This window comes from Tenrec ecaudatus, chromosome 3, assembly GCF_050624435.1.
Source record: "Tenrec ecaudatus isolate mTenEca1 chromosome 3, mTenEca1.hap1, whole genome shotgun sequence".
Classification (NCBI taxonomy): domain Eukaryota; kingdom Metazoa; phylum Chordata; class Mammalia; order Afrosoricida; family Tenrecidae; genus Tenrec; species Tenrec ecaudatus.
This window is the reverse complement of record NC_134532.1, coordinates 15,165,655-15,187,791: the sequence shown is the minus strand read 5'-3', so window position 1 is coordinate 15,187,791 and position 22,137 is coordinate 15,165,655. Positions and strand designations below refer to the sequence as shown.

Genomic DNA, 22,137 nt, shown 5'->3' with positions numbered 1-22,137 from the left:
GGACTTCATGGATTGGTTTTTGGACATATGGGTTAATGTTGGTCTTGTGGGCTTGAGCAGTACTGGGTTGGGATGTTTTCTTGATGCGCACTTACCCTTTATATAAAACTCTCTTATACATTAATATCTATAGACTTGTTTCTCTAAAGTACCCAAACTAACATAGTAACATAATAAAGTACCCAAACTAACATGGTCATTTTTGCATTTTAATTGGATTCAGTTGCCTGCATTGAACTTGAGTCAATAAACAGCTTTGTAGAAACTTTAAGGTGGAGTGGTGGCGTTTGCAATTAGCAAACTACTAATGGACCCCAGACCTTATTCCAGCCAGTTACACTCATGGGGAAATACTTCATATAGTTTCTGGTTAAAAGTGGTTTCCCCAGGAGGAGACTGGACCCTGCTGAGCCAGGATGGACTTGGTTCAGAAGTGTCTACATCCTTCCTCTCCCTTTTTCTCCTGAAGATACTGGTGCTACCATGAGGTCAGTGTCAGGGAAGGGTATTTTGGATTGATTAGATTCAGGCAGCACCCAGGGAGAGGCCATGGTGTACAGAGACCTCCTACTATAAGTCACTGTAATAGTGACCTTGACCCTTCAAGGAAACAGTTCTCCCTAACCCCGACCTCTGTGAGCACTGAGGACACATCTGTTACTACTGTGCAGGTGGACACAGAGAGGGCAGTGAGTGTGGCCCACCCATAAACTATACTACAGGACAGCTCTGGAACCGGACTGCACGGACCATTCATACCAGCAGGTGGCGCTCAGAAAAAACCAAGCCCAGGATCCAGGAGCAGGTACAGAGCTGAATACAGGTGGGGCTTTCTGCAGTGTCCTGAGTTGGTTTTGTTCCCACAGCTCTCAAACTGGTTCAGTGGAAACTCTGTTTTACAATCGTAGGGAGTGTACTAGTGTCTCCTTGATGGTAACAAAGAAACTCTCACTGTCATGTAGTTGATTACAATCCAAAGTGACCCTATCGGACAGGTTTAAACTACCCCTGTAAAAGGTATTTGCATAGAAGTGTTTAGTCTTGGAAAATTCTCTCATGTGATCTGCAATTTTATTTTTTAGTTTCACCTTAGTTATTGAAAGTATAGAAAATATGAGTGATTTATATAAATAAACCTGGAGTTCTCATGAAATCAACAGCAGGATAGCCAGTGAAATAGGCTCCATGGGACAGAAATACAAAGAGGGGTGATGATGTTGAAAGCTAAGTATACCAAATAAAATTATTTTAAAAAAGAAAGAAAGAAAGTTAAGTATTGGGCTTCTAACAACAAGGTCACTTGATTTAAACCCAACATCCTCCCCTCAGGGACTGTACTATCATCTCTTAAATTCCAACAAAGGGCAGGAAGACAGTAAAAGCACTACAAGTTGGTGCCCTTTGAAAGTGAAAACTTGCCACAAAAGTAAAATGCAAATATTACCCACAAAATAAGTGATTGAAAAATGGTAAACTTATTCCATGTCAGTGGTGGAAAATTTGTGGGCTGAGGGTTTAGGGGCGTCAGGCAGCCCCACTAGGTCCCTGCTGTCATCAGATTCATTGTATGTTTATTCACTGCACAGGGTGGTGTCTATTAACAATATTTTATCCTTCACTGCCTAAAAATTGAATGACTTTCTAAATTATTAGTATTATGAGGAAGGTAAAACCAATTTATTTGGTTTTATGTTGACATTTACTTAGAGAACTGTTACTCTTTTTCATAAAGTGAACTTTTGCATAAATGCTGTTTCTGAAAGTTACTGCAACTTGATATCACAATTACAAAGTCTTTAAGAATAGAAATATGTTTTGTTGAATATCTTGGGACTAGAATTTAAAATTCAAGACCATCTCTAAGGGAAGGCTTTTTGGCTGTTAAAAATTCATTTGATTAATGATAATCTTTTCAATTAATAGTTTAAAAAGTATAAAATTAGGAAAGTTTATCAAGACCTTATTCCTATTAAGAAAAAAACATACACAAAAGTGCTTAGATGTTAAAACAAAATACAAAGACAAAATAGTCTATAATAAAATAATGGACTTTATATTTGTGTTTGTTTGCATATCTTTATGAGTATGAGATTTCAGATAAAACCATAAAATAATTATTCATTAATAAAAAATAAGTTCAATAGCATTTGGGCTTTTTGCAATTATAAATGGTATGGAAAGCTAGATATTTTAATAAACTATGTGTAACCTTGAAAAGAATGGGAATTCCAGAACACTTCATTGTGCTCATGAGGAACTTGTACATGGATCAAGTAGGGGTGTGAACAGAACAAGGGTTTAAAATCAGGAAAGGTGTGTGTCAGGGTTGTAACCCCTTTTCATACTTGTCCAAGCTGTATGATGAGCAAATAATCAGAAGAGTTGGCATATATGAGGAAAAATATGGCATCAGGACTGAAGAAAGGCTTATTAACAACCTGTGATATGAAGATAATACATTCTTGCTTGCTGAAAGTGAGGACTTGAACCACTTGCTGATGATGATCAAGGATTGCAGAAGTCATGATGTATTAGCATTCAATGTAAAGAAGACCAAATGATGCGGGCATATTCTAATTCTGTAGTTGTTTATGATAACTGTTTATTTTGAACTGACTTTGGAAAGTCAGCATACTTCATGAAGACTCCAGACACCCACCTCCTCCCAATTCCCCTCACAACAAACTGCCAGGAAGAGCATTCACTCTCTCTCCCAATAGTTCAAGTCAAAGCAAAGCAAAAGAAGGCTTACATGACTCAGTGTTCATAAGTGGCCTTGATTTTGCCTTGTCTGTTTGAGCCAACTGTAGTAAAGTTCAAAGTATTGGAATTTTCTTTAAAGTTTCAGGATCCTTCTGCATTTAAACTCTGAAAATTGTCTTTCTTTGTGGAACTTTGTGAATCCTTACAATTATTATTGTGCATACTTAGATTGTTTTGTTCCTTCAATAAACCCTTTAATTTTTAACTGAAGCTCTTGTTTGGCTTTGGAAGGAAGAACAGAAAAGTAAATAATATGTAAATTTCTTGACCATCGATGTCTACCAATCACTATCAAGTTCCTAAAAAGGAAGAAAACAAACAATAAATAACAATAAATTGACCATTTTGAGCAAAATGTAGTGAACATCAAGGGATTCAAAAAGTTACCTTCAATAACTAATTTTTGTGACAAGATTATATTTGTTTGAATATAATAGCGAAGGAGAATCTGACTACAGTGTAAGAACAATTATGAACATTCTGTTTGAGGCCATGCCCTAACCTGCTTAACATTATGTAACAATGTAAATTCCACAGCTTGTCCAAAGAACCTTCCCTTAGGATACGAGATGAGGCCACAGGATGTTAGAATACCCCATTTATTGTTTGTAATTATTCTGCATTTTCTTTCCCAGTATCCTGTCTCTCTTGAGCCCTTTCCTCATAGGAAAATATCACATTATACCAAATGACTAGCAAATGTGGGGAAGAAAGTGGATGGTGCCCAGCTATCAAAAGGTATAGTGTCTACATGGAAGAAGCACACGAGCCAGTGCCATCATGAGTTCTCGAAGCGATCAGGTATAAGGCATCAGAACAACAACAAAAAATCTTACCATAGTGAAAGAAAACAGCTTCCCATCGCTATGGAGCTGGTACTCAAGCTCCGGAAGAATACCCACAAATCAGTTATCCTGCATCTGAGCTCAATCACAATGAGGGCACAGCTGTCCACTCATGTGAGAGAGAATCTGAGAGAGAACTGAGTGCCATCCCAGACACAAATATCACTGCAATCATGGCATTGATCTACGGTGATAACGTGGGGTGTGGAAAGCACAGGGGCGACTATATTTCTGGGGCCTGGGCAATGTGGGAGGCCTGGGAGCAAGCAGCTTCCTGTTAGCATCTAGGGTTTGCATTCCCTCCAAAATATTTCCTCCCAGAATGCCGTCTTCTTAAATGTATATTCCAAAACACCACAGATATTATAATGTTCATCCAATTGCAGATTTTATGCATACAAAAATTGTATGTGTTCATGCACACCTGTTTTATATACAAATGCTAATTTTAATCAATGATAGCTATGGCATATATTCAATGCTTTGTATACCCTGGATGGCTGTATTGGACTGAAAAAACAATGAACGCACAACTCAACTGAAGAGAACTTAACGATGAATTCATAGGCACAGACATCTGTATAATGTAGAAATATGACTCTGAAATTAAGTACCTCAGTGTCCATCTAATGGAACTACAAAAGATGAGCATGCCATATCACAGGCTAGCAGGGCAGGCGTGGGTGGGTAGGAACTAATACATATAAAAACTCACATAAATGAAACAGAAGGCGCACAGTAAATAAACCAATTAAATGAAAAAAAAGAAGACACATTAAAGTGATAAAGACCCGGATTTCCTGCTCATGACAAAAAGAACGAGGACTGGAATCTCCCAGATCAGAAACCAGAGAAGAGACACCATTCCACAGGTTTTATGGACATGTTTTATGAACAGCTTCATATACACAGTTTAAAAATATCACTGAATAGGGGAAATTCCTTGAAAGGCGAAAAAGAATCGAATAATGTCCCCACACAAGAAACACATAATAGAGCTGCTCACTGTCATCATGCGTATCCAGCGGTTGAGGGGCACGAGAGGGGATGCATTGTGACCTCTCAGATGGCAAAGTCTGTTGTGTCTGCCACATACAGCTTTTAACTTAAAAGTTACTTTCTTTAAAAATTAATAATGTGTAACAATTAAAGCAATACTTGGTACAGAGCCTGTTTAAGAGCTCTGTTTTCCTGTGAGAATGCTTGTGTTTCTCTGAGTCTGAGGGAGAACAGTTTCTCTACTCATCCGCTTGTAAATATCAGGGAAGATGCAAATGCAGCTCTCTGCCTGCTGGGAAACCAGCCACAGCCCCTGATGTGGGAGATTGCAGAGGACAGTCCAGTCTCCGGGTCTTGCTGTTACTATTTCATGCCAGGAGCTAGTCCAGAGGACACACAATAAATTTTGCAGCAACTTTGGCTTTCATTTTGGCGATTTTACGTGGTAATTGTCGTGTGCCCTGCTGTGTGTGCGTGTGTGTAATGGTCAGTGATTTAGTTCGTATGTGTGCCATCTAATCACGGTGCCTAGTTGTTCAGTGTGAGGTGCAGCTGATGAAGTCTGGGGTGATGTGAGAACGCCGGGGATGTGTGGGTGTCTCTGAAACTGTCCTGTGCAGCATCTGGATTCAACTTCAATAGCCATGACATGGATTGGGTCCGCCAGGCTCAAGAAAAGGGCCTGCAGTGTGCCTCAGGTATTAATACAGATGGTGGTATATACTACACTGACTCCGTGAAGGGCTGATTCACCATCTCCAGAGACAACTCCAAGAATGCAACCTATCTTCAAATGGACAGCCTGAAAGCTGATGACATAGCCATGTAATACTGTGCAAGAGACACAGTGAGGGGAAGTCAGTGAGAGCCGAGGAACAAACCATCCTGCAGGGAGGAGACTGCTCTCCAGTAGGTGGTCAGACCCAGGAGCAGGTGCAGCTGGAGCTTCAAGGCTGGTTTCCTGTGTTACTCTGTGGAGTCTTCTAAATCTCACAGTTTCTCTAGGGAATCTTGCTCTAACTAAAAAATAATAACTTTGTGTATACTCCTGATATCTGTGAATTCAATAATCATATTGTAACAGGAGACTATAGTCTGTCCTACAACAACAAGCAGTCTGTCCCTTAAGGACAGGAAATGACTCTGTCAGCGGTCCCTGCATCAGAGTTCTCATGATGCTCAGCTAAATACTTTCCAATCAGACTCAGGAGAAATCTGGGCTGGGGTAAAGGTAACTATTAAGTGTTACATTCTTGGTTGAAAATTTAACAGTATTTTCTTCCATCACTTTGGGAGGTTTCCTGACAATCATTTATTCAAAATATAGAAACTTCTTACATACACACAATAGAATAGTATACATGTGTAAAACATACTAGAGAGACTACGAAGCACATTATGACATAGGCATGAGTGAAACTAGACAGATGCACACACACACAATAATAACATGCACACACACATGCACACACACAATAATAACACTGAAGCAAAAATAAAACAGAAAACACCTGCAGTGGAGGCTTCACTCAAATTTGGACACTTCATCAGCTAGCAGGAATTGGGAAATAGGAAATAGCTTCTGACATTCAGCAGCGTCCCAGGGTTACTTCAATTTCATAGAGTCTCCTGTGATGGTGTTCTCAAAGGAACCAAACTACTCTGGTGAACTTAAATCTGAAAGTCCCCGGTATGGGAGGCACAGGTGATTGCTATTCCAAAGTCATGGGCTTCAGAGTATGATCGAATTATTTCAAGTGGTAAAACCAAGATCAGAGGAGGGAATGGTATTACAGGTTCAATTCAGAGCTATCATTGTTGGAAGTTCTCTCTGTTCTGGATGCCAAAGACTTCTGGCCTCTAGTGATGTGCAGTTGTTTTCCTTTCTCTCTTGGCATTGGTCTGACAAGGGGAAAAAAACAATGCACCCTCAGGTGGATTCCAGGGTTCTTATATTTGATGACTGTAAGTTTTGTCTGGAGCTTTGCTAAAGCGAGAGGTGATTAACAGATCTTCTGACTTCATCATTCTTAGGGAAACATTGTGAATCTAGGTCTGAGGTGTGGCCTTAAAAACATCCATCTTTCTCCCTCAGGGGCAATATGGGCCCTGGAGAAATTCCTGCTCTCCTTCCATGATAGACCTTCTTCTGTTTTTACCTCGTCCTTTCCCCCTCCGTTGCTGTAGATTACCACATGAGACCATAACTTGCTGTTTGGAGCCTTTAGCTTGTACATCTTGGTATTTGTATCTTATGGATGAGAGGGGCTACATTCTGGGTAAATAAGTCATAAGGTATTCTCTGTTTCTATTGGTCTCTGTGTGACTTAACCACTACAGTTAACTGGGATAATAAGAAATCATATTTTCCCACATATTCAGTTGCCAGCTACTTCCTCCAGGACACTCATATCTGCCCTCAGCTATTTTTATAGTAAATTACACACACAATGGCACATTATTCTGCTGATGAAAACCAGACTAGTCCAGCGCCTTAACTCTAGGAGGAAGGACACACCCCATAGGATGTACAGGTCTCACCATTCACTGGAAAGGTATGATTATACATAAGTCACAGTGGAATTTTTGCTGGCCTGAGATTCTCTTGTTGCAATATTAAAGAAGGAAAAGAAAATGTGTTGAACCAGAGAGTGAAACCATGTGTGATGATTTTCCTGATCAGAATGTTTATGTGTTTGCATGCCTTCAATACACTTTGTGGGTTCTGGGAGACTTGAGGCAGACTAGGGCACCTCTGAGGTTCTCCTGTCCAACCAGTGGACCCATCCCCAGCAGTGATGGCATCAGCCAATTCCATGAAGGGCCTGAAGTGAGTAATAGTTATTCCATATCCTACCTACACACTGTGAATACCAGATTGAAAGTCTCCAGAGATAAAGCCAAGAACATTCTGCATCTTCAAATGGACAGCCTCAGCACTGATAACACAACCTTCTATTTCAATAATGAAGACACAGAAAAGGGTATCTGTAAGAGTCTGTACACAAACAACCCTTTAGGGAGGGATTGCATCGAGGATTGCTCAGGACTCTCAGCCACAGGTCTCAGTTCTGGCAGACAGTGTGGAGCTGAGTTCAGAGCTGGCTTCCTGTCAGTGTCTGGGTTCCTCTCCATCTTACAATTTCCCTTGGAGCTTCTCTCAATGGGAGGTTTTGTATCAACCGCTGAATTATAATCTTTTCACTGTACGGGGAGAAAACAGGCTCCCATTTCCAAAGTGAAGAAGGACACATATGGAGTCAGATACACACAGAGGGGACAAGGCAAAGATGAGGGATTCCTCATCCATGATGCAAATCTGTGCCCAGTAAGGGCCTTGGGAGGAGAGGGTGGCTGGGATTTCCATAAAGTTAGCTCAGTCCAGCATGAACCAGCAAGCACACCACAGTGTCCTCAAGCCATAGTTGTGCATCGGAGCTGTCCTGTGTATCTCAAAAGCCGGCTTCTCTTAATCCCCTTGACATCCTCAGACACTGGCTGTAAATTAGGACAACAGGTGATGGGTTTCAGAGGACACATTTGAGGGCCTGGAGCACTGTGCTACCTTGTGTAGCGTAAGGAGAGGTACTTCTCTTGAGAAAACCTCTTGTCCACTGTTTGCCTTGTGTTTTGATTGCCAATTGTCCCCATCCCTCACAAAGATTTTAAAATGCACACGTGTCAGAATGTATAGGTGCATATTAATTTAAATAGTTGTATTCAATTATTTAATTTGAATCCAAATGTAATTAATTAATTAATACGATTTAAATTTCACTTTATTTCTATTTCAGCTTACAGGAGACACCTGTGCACCATGCTGGGAGGAAGCTGAGTCGAAAGGAGATACCAAGGTGCTGGAACAAGTGCTTGACCCTCAGCCTTAGATGCATTCCAGGCTTCTAGCCAGGGGCAGCTTGCCAGATCTATGAAAGTACCTTCTTGGAAGAAGGGTCACCATCCATCCATGAAGATTTTCAAACAGGCACGACATGGGTTCTGGGATGAAACCTTCTCCCTGCTACACCCAGGTCTTAACATAAAAAAAAAACAAAAAAACAGCTAGCTGTAATTTTAAGCTACAAAGTTTTATACTGTAAAGATTTATTGTACTGCAAAGTTTTACTGTACAACAGTCCACACCTGGAGAAAATGCATTTTTATTTTCCTTGGAGCCATACATGCTATCATTTCCACTTTTCAGAATGTTGGGATTAGTTAGTGGCCAGAACATGTGAATCTAGAGATCAACGTGTTGCTTCTTCAGAGTGCAGTGAGAATTTGTGAGCTCAGTCAGCATATGGGTAGCATAGTTAATGTGAAAGTTATGTGCACAGGGATAATGTCAACAGATTTCCACTTAAGAAGGGCCATTCTAACCCCTGTCATGGGATTAGCTTAGACAATCATGGCATTCACATTCAGAGATGGAGGTGACCTGGACTAGTGTGCAGCTACATCACAGTGTGATCCTTGAATTGTCCTGCCAACCACCAGCAACAAGATATTATGAGGTGAGTGTGTGCTGGAATGACCACGTTCACGTAATGCCATACCAGTCTGTATGTGGAAACTGAACGACTCCAGAGATCTTCAACTGAAAATAGCATCATATCATTTGCTTGAAATCATGAATTCTAGTGAACTCATTAGTATGGTTTTGCAGCATTTCCTTTATTTCCTCAGCAAATTCTGGCTCAGTAAAGCCCTGGTGACCACCACCTTGTGTTTGGATTTCCACATTGGTAAAATAAATACTAATTTAGAGATATACAGACAGTTTAATCATTCAGTTAATGAGTGGTGTCAACTGTAAGACTGGAGTAAATGCTTGTCATGGTGGATATAAATGAGAAAGAAATCTTAACGGGAATTGAACATTAAAAATGCATGTTTAAAGACAGTGTTGGCAGAGGCGTTGCCCCGCGGAGGGCCGGCGCGCTGCCTTCCCGACCGGCTGGTGGTGACGGCGGCCATGAGTGCGAGGGAACCGTTGCTTCTCCGAGTCGCTCTGTCCCTGTGGTCAGCATGGCCAGTGGAAATCAAAGAGAACTTGCCCGCCAGAAAAACATGAAGAAAACCCAGGAGATTAGCAAGGGAAAAAGAAAAGAGGATAGCTTGACTGCTTCTCAGAGGAAGCAGAGGGATTCTGAGATCATGCAACAAAAGCAGAAGGCAGCTAACGAGAAGAAGTCTATGCAGACGAGAGGAAAATGATGACTGGCTGGTTTGGAATCCCTGGTGCTCCTGCCAACGAGTGTATCATATGCTGAGATCAAGATTTTGTAGCGTGAACCATCACTACATATGTTATAACTGATCCTTATAAAACGGTCTATTTTAAACTTTACCTTTCAACCTGATTTAGTGTGATGTTTTAGAACCATTCTTCCAAAAATAAAACACTAACCATGCATGTAAAAAAAAATAAATAAAGACAGTGTTACTGATTTCATGGTCAATAATATGCAAATGATTCCAAAATCAGACAATTTGCGAGTTTGGGTAATAAATCCAAGGTTGTGATCCCTGCAGTTATCAAGGGGTCATACCTAAAGCACAAATAGAGAGGTAAATTTTGGTTGTAAATGCTCAAATTTCACGTGAGCCAGAGTCCCCTGGGTAAAGAAGGGTTAAAATGGTCTGTAATCCTTCCTAGATTTTAAGGACCTGAATGGACCACATTGGATCCAGAGTACCTTTGTGTCTCTAACCAGTGTATTTTGGTTCAGTATCTGAAACACTGTTTTTGGATCATATTCTTACTCTGTCCTGTTTATTAAACAACTCTTTCCCACTCCCTGCTCTGCTGTATCTATACACGTGAAATCATGACACCTGACTGGTTTGCACTCTTCTGAACATTCTCTGCCAAACAAAGGGGTCTCTCTTCAGAATCGTGCATTTCTTAGAGGCCACAGAGTTAAAACCTTGTCTTGGCTTGGGACCAACTTTTCTAGTTGGCAACTTCTTACCTGAAACACGATGGCACTTGAATCAATTAACTTACACTGAGGTTTTCCTTAGCCATCAGGCACTGGGATGCAGTGATGGTGTTGCTCATAAGAGCAGTGGGGTTTGTGAATCATGGCGAAGATGGGAAAGACCTGGCTGATGAACATTAGTAGGAGGCCAATGCCTACTGCAGACACCCTGCCAGAGGCCTCAGGGCATCTGTGCCTTAATAAAATACTGGGACAGAAGGGAAGCACAGCCTCTGGCCCTAGTTACTGCTGCCTGACCTTAGGGATATGGTCTGGTGAACACCTACCACCATGTGAGCCATTTCCTCAAGCATTCATGAGTTTCTGTTGGACATTGCAACAATTCACAGAGCCCAGAAACATGAGGAAATATACTCAAGGGAGGATGGGGTGGAAAAGGGCACTGAATGGCATCATGGAAGAGGTGGATATTTGAGGCATCATCAATCCCCAACTCCTTGGGACCAGCCTCATATTAATTCTTCTAAAACATATATCTACCACATATGAAAATGACCAAGGACTTTGAGGAGGTTGATTAAGTGGCATCAGTGTATAAAAAAAGCAATGTGTTTGGAGAGTGTGAGGTAATGGAGACACTGTGGGGTGAACCTAATGGTTTCAAGGAACTCTATACTGTCCTGTCTCTGATGCACAGGATATACGGGACCTTCAGTCAGGGCAGGGCAATGAAGGGCTGGAGGGAAAGAATACTGAGCTCAGAAATGCTGGACTGTCCTTTGACCATTCACAGGTAACTCTTAGGAAAAGTGCTTTCTCATTGCAGACTAACACACAGATGAGTTCAAAATAAGAATTAGCCTACAATGGCCTTAGAAGAAACAAAAGAAACACTGTTTATAAGCACAGGCCTCCTTCCTATGCAAATCATTCTTCAGGCACTAGGTTAAAATCCCGGTCTTGAGCATTGAAGACTATCAGTTCTCTTCTGACAGGGCTGTGGGTCCCTTGGGAAAGCACAGCTGTGGTCTAAAGATGCTACTGATATGTGTTCTCCTGTGCCTGGTGGCAGTTCCCCAAGGTGAGGATCTCAGATATCAGTGTGGAATCTGGGGATGGTTGTGACTGTGGGTGACTGACAGAGACCAATTATCTTTATTTACAGCCGTCCTGTCCCAGGTGCAGCTTCAGGAATCAGGCCCAGGATTGATGAAGCCCTCTCAGAAACTGTCCCTCATCTGCACTGTCTCTGGTTTCTCCATCACAAGCAGTAGTTACAGCTGGAACTGGATCCGCCAGACCTCCGGGAGGGGGCTGCAGTGGATAGGCAGGATAAGGTATGATGGTCATACAACTTATAACCCGTCCTTCCAAAGTCGACTCTCCATCACCAGAGACACATCGAAGAATCAGTTCTTCCTGCAGCTGAGCTCCTTGACTGCTGAGGACACGGCCATGTATTACTGTGCAAGGAGCACAGTGAGGGGAAGTCAGTGTGAGCCCAGACACAAACCTCCCCTGCAGGGAAGTCATTGGGCACCAGGGGGCGCGCAGGACCCACAGAGAACAGCCAGTCAACCCTAGATAGGCATGGATGAATGACAGAATGTCCTGTTGGGATTAAGGTTTCCTCTGTTAGCTCTCAGCATCCCAAGGTACAATTTGGTCTTTTCTTTTTTTTTTTCCTGTCTAAATTTTTTCCTTCTCAATGCAGGCTTGAAAAGAACAACCAACATTCTATGTTTGAAGTAGCATGTACAAATCACCATGACCCTTTACTATCTTCTTTATTACATATTTTTTCTTTCTTGACCAACAGAGCACCATGAACATTCTCATCCTACTTGTCACTGGAAAACTGTGGACATTGAAAGAAAAATAGGCATGTCCATGTCCATACTCATGGATGTAGTCCGTGGTTTTAAATATCCTGAGCTCAGGCGGTGCATTGATCTCACAGTGCAGGGTCAGGTCCTCTGAGCTGCCTCCCTGCATCGCTCCTTGACTCTGAGGAGTGAGTGACTGATGAGCTCTGTGTCAGAAAATAACTGCTGTGACTTCTCGTGCTGACGTTGTGCCATGCCCGTAATCATGCAGCCCGTTTTCTCCTTTTATAAAGAAATAAGTGTTCTGGGCATAGGGAGAGCCCTGACTTGTGAGACAAGGTCAAATGGAATGGCCTGGAGTGACTGGAGGACTTCTTTCTGAGATCATTCATTGAAGGAAACACTCATTGGAAAGACAACTTTGATCCCTCGAAAATGGCACGTGTGTTACAATAGCAGGACATTTCAAATGAGTGTCTCAGAATGCTGGTTAGAAGTGGAGATGACGACACTTCTCACCTGGTTTGAGCATGTCATCAGGAAGACAAGTCCCTAGGGAAGAAGCTCCCATTGCACTGGAGTGCCAGCAACAAGAGGAGCACCCTCAATCAGGTGAGTAGTCAGTGGTGCTAAAACGGTCTCACACATGGGAGAAGTGTGAGGATGGTGCCGGGCCTGGGGATTATTGTTATTGTTCTGTTTTATACAGAGTCGCTATGAGTAAGCACTGACTCAACAGCACCTACCAACATCTCTAATGCACTGAGGGGCAGAAATCGGAAAGTCTTTTTGGTGAGTAGATGTAATTGCCTTAGTTAACAATATACTATCTTACAACATATTATTTTTATTTTATTAAGAAGTGTCAAAATGATTTAAAATTCAAAAAAATGATTTAAAATTCAATAAATCTGCCATTTCTAATTATTATAAAACCTATAGGGACAACGCAAAGCCAAGGACAAGTGTAAGAAATAAATCAAAAAGACTATGATTAAATAAGGAGCCATAGTGACACAGTGGATTTCAGGTTGGGTTGCTAACTGCAGGCGCAGCAGGTAGTAAAGCCCACAGGGTCCGTTGTGCTCTACCCTGCAGGACTGTGATGCCGTAGAATCGACTCAATGGCAGTAAGATGGGGGTTTGGCATAAACAACGGTAAATCATCAATGATTCCCTTATTGAATCCAATAAAAATTCCTATGCAACAACGAAAAAACAAATTATTTGCATTGGAGGATGTACACCTAAAACCCTTATGATTCTGAGATACTATTGTATTCTCAAATGAAATAAGTAAAGAGTGGACACAGTTAGTACTATGCTGTGATCACTGAATCCAAAGGTTATAAGCATATTGTTTTTCTAAAGATTAGGGTGAAAGTCTATCCAAATTCTTCAACTTTTAGTTTTAGTTATAACTTTTAGTTACAATTCAATCCATTATCAATCAATTAGGTAACAGAAATTTTCAGAAACCGTCAGAATTATCTTAAAATATATTTGTGATCATTGTAGATGAAAAATAAACAATAAATATAGTTAATGTATATTCTTGATCATATTCTGAAGTACAATGCTGTGTTGTGGCCTTCCAACAACTATAAATGCAGTGAGTAACATATTAGATATGATGTGTCTTTTTTGCCTTCACTTCTCAATTGCCTGTTTAATTGTGCTGTTTTGCTTTGGGTTTTTTGGCATTCATTTCAAACAGTGTGTGATGGTATCTTATTGCTTAACCTTACATCTAATGACAAGCAATGCTGAAGTTCTTATCCCGTGCTTCCCCCCATATGTCTGACTGTTCTGGTGATACGTCTTGTCTGTTTTTGTTTGTTTGCTTTTTAGCAATGTTCCTTATTGGTTATATATGTTGTTTATATATTTTCCGAGAATGTTTCTTAAGAAAGTCAGATTACATGTGTTTTTGTATTCCTTTCAGGATCAGGCTTTGAAATCAAGTCCTGTTCCAATATTTTATGTCTTCCTAATTATAGATTCGCTTCTTTATCCAAGTTTTGGTTGCCACCTTCAGGGTTGATGCTTCTCTCTGTGTGCCTGAGATAATAGATCACAGGAAAAACTAAGAAGAGCTTCCACCCCGTGGGACATAAGCTCTAGAACAGATTGAGTAAGAGATTGAGGGTAATACTGGGGGATTTAATGGGTGGGCATCTGGAGGATCCTTGAGGAAAAGCAGGGGATGGCAGGGTTCATACTCCATGCCGCTGTCTCTCAACATCAATGAGGATTCACCTATGGAAGTGGACAGAGACATCCTTCCTGAGCAGACAGCCCCCAGCACTCCTCTCAGACACCACACCCAGGACTCTGCCCAGCAGGACAGTGAGGGTTTGCATCTCTGGGCTCCAGCTGCTTCATAGAAATCAGAGAGCTGCCACTAGCCTTTTAGCAGGCCACTTCCTAGTGTGCGTCTGATGGAACAGAGTGTTTTGGAGACTGCAGTTGGATTTCATCCATTCATGACTCCAGAAACTAAATAAAAGCAAATCACACTTTAAAATAAAAGCTACATAGTTATCAATAACAAGAAAATGTGTAAGACTATATACAATCTGGCAGGGGAGATACCATGATCATGAAGGTGGTTTTCCCAAGCCGAGGCTCACCCATTGCACTCCGGGTGTGCTGACCCCTGCGATTTCCCCAAATGTGGGAAACTCGACTGCATAATTTGTGGTAGTGGGGGACTGCGTTTGCGCTATCCCCTAAAAAAAACAAAAAAAAGACTATATACAAATAAAATCATAACAACTCATGTGATATGATTAAAGCTTACCTTAGTGATTTTAAGTGAGACAAGAACAGCTTTTAGCAATAATTCACACCAGCTTTCAATATATTAAAGAAATAATTGATAATATATCTGAGGAAAGAGAGAGAAAATAAAATTGTCACACCTCGTGGTATATGATTAAAGTTTACCTTAGTGATTTTCATGACACCTGAGCTGCTTTTAGCATAAATACAAGTCAAGTTTCCAAGTATTAAAGAAATACATAATCTATCTGATGAACAAGCAATAAAGCCCTCACTATCCTGATGGGACATCATTGTGTTTACAGAAGAAAGAAAGGAAAAAATAGAAATACCATTGTCCCTTTCTAACATCACCAGATCTAAAGGAAATACATAATAACATTATTCTAAATCTTAGGAAGAATGGAAGATACATGTTTAAAGGCAAGATACATTTGTGAGATCTACAGAGGAAATAAACCTCTGGTGATTTCCCTCTGTCCATTAATAGAGGACTGGGACTCACCTGGTTACTAATCAGATTTCACTGGAGAGATGATTATAGTAAATCATAATGATACACCTGACTTGAATGGTTAAAACTTTTTCAATTAACTCCCTGCTCATGCATGTTAGGCCTGATCTTGTTTTCATCTCTCTTTCTCCTCTCTTTCTCTCTCTCGCTCTCTCTCTCTCTCTCTCTCTCTCTCTCTCTCTCTCTCTCTGTTTCATATTGGGTATACTCTACTCAGATGTATTTTGTCATTGGCGTTAACCCTACTGAATTTATAATATATATATATATATATATATAATAATATATAATATATAATATATAATATATATATATATATATATATTCTGTTTTTCTCAGAATATGAAACCCGGATTTATGCACCTATAGAGAGCAAGTAGAATAGGGTTCCTGAAGGATACAGTGGTGTGGGGCTGTGGGGACAGACAGAGTGAAAGGGAGTTTATATCTGAGAGATTAGGAAGGAAGAAAATATTTTGAAACTGATTGTGGTACCACATGCACTTTATGTCTTGATGTGATTGAACTATGCAATGATATAATATCTGCATTAGCACCCCAAAAATGGTTTGTGAAAAAAATATATAAATCAAGACTACATGTTTCAAAAAATGAAATGCATAAAAATTATACGATATAAATATTTAAAACTCCAAACAAAATTAAAAGTATTATTGAGGTAAATGAAATATAACAGAAATAAATGGAGGAGCATGTCATGGTATTTGTGAAACTCAGTGATTCTAAATCCAGCCATTTCTAAAACTGAATGACAAATCCAATGGGATATCATTCAACACCTATGTAAGGATAAATTTACTAGAAAAAAAAACAGAGATAGATTGATAGATAGATAGATAAAGAGAATCTTTCATGCAGTTGTAGAAGTGGGCACATCATTCTGATTCTAAGTCCTTGAGTCTCAGTTAGTCTTCTCCTGACTTATGTAGCTTCGGGGGCTGATAAACCTACAATAGGCTGGAGCATACCTCGATGGTAGTTTCAAAGGCAGGTGAATAAAAATTAGCAAGTCTTACGTGTTATTGAAGAGGTATATTACTCCAAGGTCAGATCACATGTCAGATGGGAGGCCCCTGCGGACTCTCAGAATTGGCAGGGGCTAGTTCAAGCCTTTGGTCAAAATCAAAGAACTAGAGATTGAAGAGCCCAGGTGCAGAGGCCAGGTCCAAAGCCAGAAAGGATGTAGGCCACACAAACATGGAATCTTTTTTTTCCAGTTGCTTCAGAGCTGTGTCCTGAGTAAGGGAGTTACACTCCACCCTAATCATACAACTGCTTGGCTACTCACAGCAGACCCCATTGTGGAATTGACTAAATTGTGTTCACTTCACTTGATGAGGAATTACTAGGGCTAACTACCAAACCACTAAGAACACTACCCCAGCCAAGTTGACACAAAACCTAACTATAACAGTCCGCAAAGGATACTTTGGAAATCATCAAACTGATAATACCATTTATTTAAGACCATAGTGCATTAAAACACAAAAACAAAACTAAACAGCTGTTGCATATTCCTGACCAGATTTTAGAAAACACCTCTCTGAGCTTATGTCCTTTATACAACTATCAAAACACTAAACAACATAAGGCATTATCAGATTGCCTTTTATTGTTTGCTTGATTAATTCATTTCAAAGCTATATTATCTCACTGTTATACTTTACAATTCTCTAATGGCAAAGACATTTAACATGTTAACATATCTTCATCAATATGTCTATAATTTTTGGTGTCTGGTTTGAGAGTTTGGTTTTCTGATGCTTGTGTGTGAGGAAGTGATAGCTTGTTTTTCTTTTTAATTTTTTCTTTTTAATCTGTACATTCAGATAAATGTGCAACAATATTATCTTATGATTGATCTGTTGTCAGTTGTCCCCAAGGACACTTTTTTGTTTGCGTTTTCTTTGTGGCTTTCATTGATCACTATTGCAGTCTTAGAAGGAGGAAGTAATATTTTCTGTATACAGATGAGTATTTTCCATTGACTGAAAACATTCTTAGTAGCCATGGTGATGCAATGGCTTAAGTGTTCAGCTGCTAATGGCAAGATTGTTGGTTCAAACCCACCAGCCACTTTACAGGAGAGAGATGAGGCTGCCTGCTTCCACACGTATTTACAGTCTCTAAAGCACTGTGGGGTAGTTCTACTCTGTCTTATTGGGTCACTATGAGTTAGAATTGACTTGATGGCATTAGTGAGTTTCAGGGTGACTGTTCTTAGACCTTTTACCTACATGACATGCCACCTTTTCCTCTTGATAAACCTGAGGACTCTCATCAGCTCTGTGATTGAGAGAATTTCTTAAAAATAAAAATAAAATCTTATACTATGTGCCAAATGTACTCTCTCTCCCCTCACACAGGATTGAACTTTACCCAGGTGTGCCCCTGCCCTACAACAGTCACACACGGTTCCCATGAGGGAGTGACAGGTATTTACCTCAAAGGAAATGTCTCCAACTCGAAGCAGTACTCAGACTTAAATTAATGCCATATTGAACATTCTGTATTTAAACTGAACACATTACTAGTAGTTATATTTTACTAGTATTTTTCTATTTATTGGATTTAGTTTTTTTCTTTACTTCTTGCCTTGAATTAGTATTTTAGAAATATTATTTGCATTAATTGAATTTTTAAATTCTTCTTGCATGAACTCTTACATAGCTATCCTATAATTTATAACATGAATTATTTTGCAATCTTATTTTACATCTAGACAATAATGTATTCTTTCTATTGAGCATAAGTATATTTTAATAACATATTTCCAATTCTTCTTTCCCTATCTTCTGTCCTGTTTTAAACAAAACCACTTGAATATAATAGATAAGTACACAAATTTGTTATCATTTAAAATATTTGTTTTCTTTAAAGACAATTAAAATAATAAATAATGTTAAATTTTTCTTAACTTAATTTCTTATCCCCGAAGAAATTCTTTCAGCATTAGTGTCACACACAGATTATTGTAAAATTGATTATTGTGAATTCAATTGTGCAAAATATGATAAGATGTCACTTTACCTCCCTCTTGACCCAACCTGAATTTTCTCTAGGGTTAAATATATTTCATTTTTTCCATGAGAGTAATTCCTTCTCTGGAATATATTTTTAAATTGTTGGTAGGCTTTTATTTCTTACGTTTTATTTTTATCTTTATATTATTATCATTTTCTAGAAGAAGCAGATACGTAGAGACAATAACTGATGAAATGGTTTATCAAGGACAGGGGGTGGGGAATGTGCTATTATTGGTGAGCCAAAAATGGATGAGGGAGGGGATAGGGAGCACTAGAACTGAGTTTGATGGCGTAAATATAACTATTTTTAAAAGTGATTTAACTATGAAAGTGTATGATATGTGAATTTTACATCATATAAAAAAGAAAGCAATCCAATTTGACCAATGGTTATCACGGGTGAAGGACAAAGAGTTTTTGCTGAGGGGGCACTGAGTTTATATAAATAGTGGTGGAATCATTTGGCAAAGGATATCGATGATGATTGCATAACAGAATAATCAATGGCACTGAATTATAAATGCAGAAGGTTTTGAATTGGAGGATATTTTGTGCATGTTTGCCACAATTTCAAAAATTACATTAATAATGAGTACAAGAAAGAAGAAATGTTTTAAAATGGATTGAGGTAATGACTATACAACTCTGTATATGATTAAACTATTGAGTTACATGATATGTGAAAGAGGAGTAGATTCACGCTGTTGTCTGTGGTTGGACAGTGAACCAGCAAGAAGGAATATACAGAAGCAGAAACGAGCAGTTACACCAGGCTGTCAGGGGTTGAGTGGCCAACAGATAGCAGGTAGGTTATGGAAGTGGAAGATGTGGGGTTTGGATTGAAGGTCATTTGAGACTTTTTACATCCCATGGGTTTCTTTGTCACCAGAGGTGTGCTTTGTCTTCTCCAGAGCAGCACTTTTTCTCTGCCTCAATGAGAATGGGACAGGACTGAGCGGCACTCCATACTGTTGTACAGAGGGTCACTTTGAGACAGAACCCAACTGGATGGCACCTATCAACAAGAAACCAAAAGAGACCCACACAAATGGAAGACTACACCATGCTCATGATAGGAAGGCTCATTATGTAATTATCAATATTACCCAAAGCAATTTTTAAATATCATTCAATACTGATCCAAATAATACCTTCATCCAATAACCTACTGTTAAAACTAATTAGTAACTTCATATGAAGGGAGAAGAAACCCAGGATAAGCAAGAAAGCTCAAAAGAAAAACAAAGTAAGGGCTTCACACTACCCAATCTCACAATCTATTACACAGCCACATTAGGCAAAGCAGCAAGGGACTAGTAAAATCATAGGTACATTGACCAATGAAAAAGCATAGACAACTCACAAATAAATTCAGTCACAACTGATATTCAAGAAAGTGCCAAAAAAATTAAATGAGAATAACCATTCTCTTCACTAAATGGTGATGGCAAAATTGGATCTTAATCTGCAGAAGAATTGCACAGGACCCGTATGACTGACCATGTACAAAACTGAACTCAAGATGGATCAAAGACCTAACTCCATATACCAACCCATAAAGATCACCAATGGGAAAACTGTTACATATTTAAGGGCTCAAATGCAGGACATACAATGTTTCAAACCTAGCAGAGGAAGTGCACACAAGAGAAGCAAAATAACCGACTAATCCTATGTATAATAAGACCCATATGTACATCAAAATTATTCAATAAGAGAATTAACAATTATTTCTTGAACTGGAAAACAATCATGAGCAATGACATAAAGGACAATTACATACTTCTAAATATATATAAAATGATGCAAGACTTCAATAAGGAAAAGCCCAATAATTCAACTATAATGGCAGTAAAAAAATTATACATACACAGTTAACAAAAATAGGCATACAAATGTCAAATAGACACATAAAAATATTCATGATCATTAGCCATACAGAAGATGCAGATACAAAAAATATTAGATATATCACCTTACACTGAAAATGGTCGCCCATTGAAAGAAAAGAAAGAAAGAAAGAAAGAAAGAAAGAAAGAAAGAAAGAAAGAAAGAAAGAAAGAAAGAAAGAAAGCCAGAAATAAATGTACCGGAGAAGAAGCAGAGATTGGAACTCTCAGACACTACTGCTGGTAGTTCTGTCCAACTACTCTGCAAAGTGATATGGTGATACCACAAACAAATGGGATGATAAACTGCATGCACTTCAGCAATGCTTTTAGTGGATATACTAAGATCACAAACTATAGAGAGACATGTGAACTATGTTCATCAAAGTACTCTTCAAAATACCAAGAAATTTGCAATAACCAAAAGCCAATGAGTAGAAGATTGGATAAAGATACCTTGGTATATACACACAATTGGATACTATATATGTCTAGAAAATACTGGAACACTGACAAAGCTCATCACTACCCAGATAGACCTAGAGAACGTTATGCTGAGGTAAAGCAGTCCATCTCAAAAGGACAAATATTGCATGAGACCACTATCAGCATAAACACCAACCCAGAGTCTGACACCTGTTCTCAGAGTATGTACTTATTTTATGATGCCCCAAGCAAAGTTATTACATGACTCTCTAATGTTTATCACTCTATGACATTTATATCTTAAAAAAACCCAATAAAATGAAAATAGTGTTTCTTTAGTGGAGTCTCCACCTTGGATGGGGACATTTTGGCATGTTGCAGGAAAATGGAAAGACCAAATAGCTCTTGCAATTCAGCCTCATCCTAGGGTTACTTCAATTTAATAGTATCTCCTACTATGGTGCTATTAAAGGAACTTAAATATTCCATTGGGTTTAAAATTGGAACACCCTGGAATGTGAGGAACAGCTAACTGCTAACCCACAGCCATAGGCTTCAGAGTATAATCCAAGGATTTCAAATGGTAAAGCCAAGATAAGAGGAGGGATGCTATTAGAGGTTCAAGGTCATGGTTATTGGTGTTGAAGTGTTTTTATTTCCTTCTCTTGCTTGGCTTTGCATTCTCCAGAAACACACACACACACACACACACACACACACACACACACACACAAGAAACACACTTGCCTTTTCAGCACTCTCAGGTGAATTCCAGGGTAATTATATTTGATGATGGTTAGTTTTGTGTGGGGCTTTGCTAATGGGAGTGGTGATTAATCTAATCTCCTAACTTTGCATCATTCTTTTTTTATGTATAAGAAAGCTTTATATCAAAGAGTAATTGTATATTAAGAAAACATCCCAGCTCCAGCTAGATCAAGTCCATAAATACGAATCTACAAATCCTTATTCAGACTGAGACATTTACCTCAGATGCCCTCTGATCAAGTTGTAACCTGAATTAACAGGCTAAACATCACCCCATTCATTCTCAATACCCTCAAGTTGACATGAGATTGCATAACAACCACACATATAA

The 22,137-nt window shown here is 39.3% G+C and overlaps 1 non-coding gene and 1 pseudogene across 1 annotated transcript; both read left to right on the top strand.

Annotated features, from left to right (window-relative positions):
- Positions 1–9,596: 9,596 nt before the first annotated feature.
- On the top strand, positions 9,597–9,957 carry LOC142443275 (small EDRK-rich factor 1 pseudogene; annotated as a pseudogene).
- Positions 9,958–14,950: 4,993 nt separating this feature from the next.
- On the top strand, positions 14,951–15,113 carry LOC142443782 (U1 spliceosomal RNA). The gene has a single exon (XR_012783534.1). It is a non-coding gene; the product is annotated as a U1 spliceosomal RNA (small nuclear RNA).
- The last annotated feature ends 7,024 nt before the right edge of the window (positions 15,114–22,137 follow it).